Source organism: Apis dorsata, unplaced genomic scaffold, assembly GCF_000469605.1.
Source record: "Apis dorsata unplaced genomic scaffold, Apis dorsata 1.3 scaffold_150, whole genome shotgun sequence".
NCBI lineage: Eukaryota > Metazoa > Arthropoda > Insecta > Hymenoptera > Apidae > Apis > Apis dorsata.
The window spans coordinates 218,379-218,731 of record NW_006263441.1 but is presented as its reverse complement, the minus strand read 5'-3'; the positions used below and the strand labels follow the sequence as shown (position 1 = coordinate 218,731).

Genomic DNA, 353 nt, shown 5'->3' with positions numbered 1-353 from the left:
GTAATAATATTAATCCTCTGCTCTCCAACGGTGACTCTCTGGCACCATTTAGATTGATGCAGCAAATATTATTATAATATATTATAGTAATTATATATATTATATATATAATATTATATATAGTATATTATATATATTATATATATTATATATAATATTATTATAATATATATATTATAATAATATTAACCCTTTGCTCTCCAACGATACCATTTGGATGTGAATATTATTATAATACATTATAGTAATTATATATTATAGTATATTACATATATTATATACATAATATTATATATAGTATATATTTATAATATATATATTATATATATATTATAGTATTATAGTATATTATA

General features: G+C 15.0%; 1 protein-coding gene across 4 annotated transcripts in view; it reads right to left on the bottom strand.

The window, feature by feature from the left end:
* LOC102670569 (protein tramtrack, beta isoform) overlaps nucleotides 1-353 on the bottom strand; it is a 23,817-nt gene that overhangs the window by 8,507 nt on the left and 14,957 nt on the right. The window lies entirely within an intron of this gene.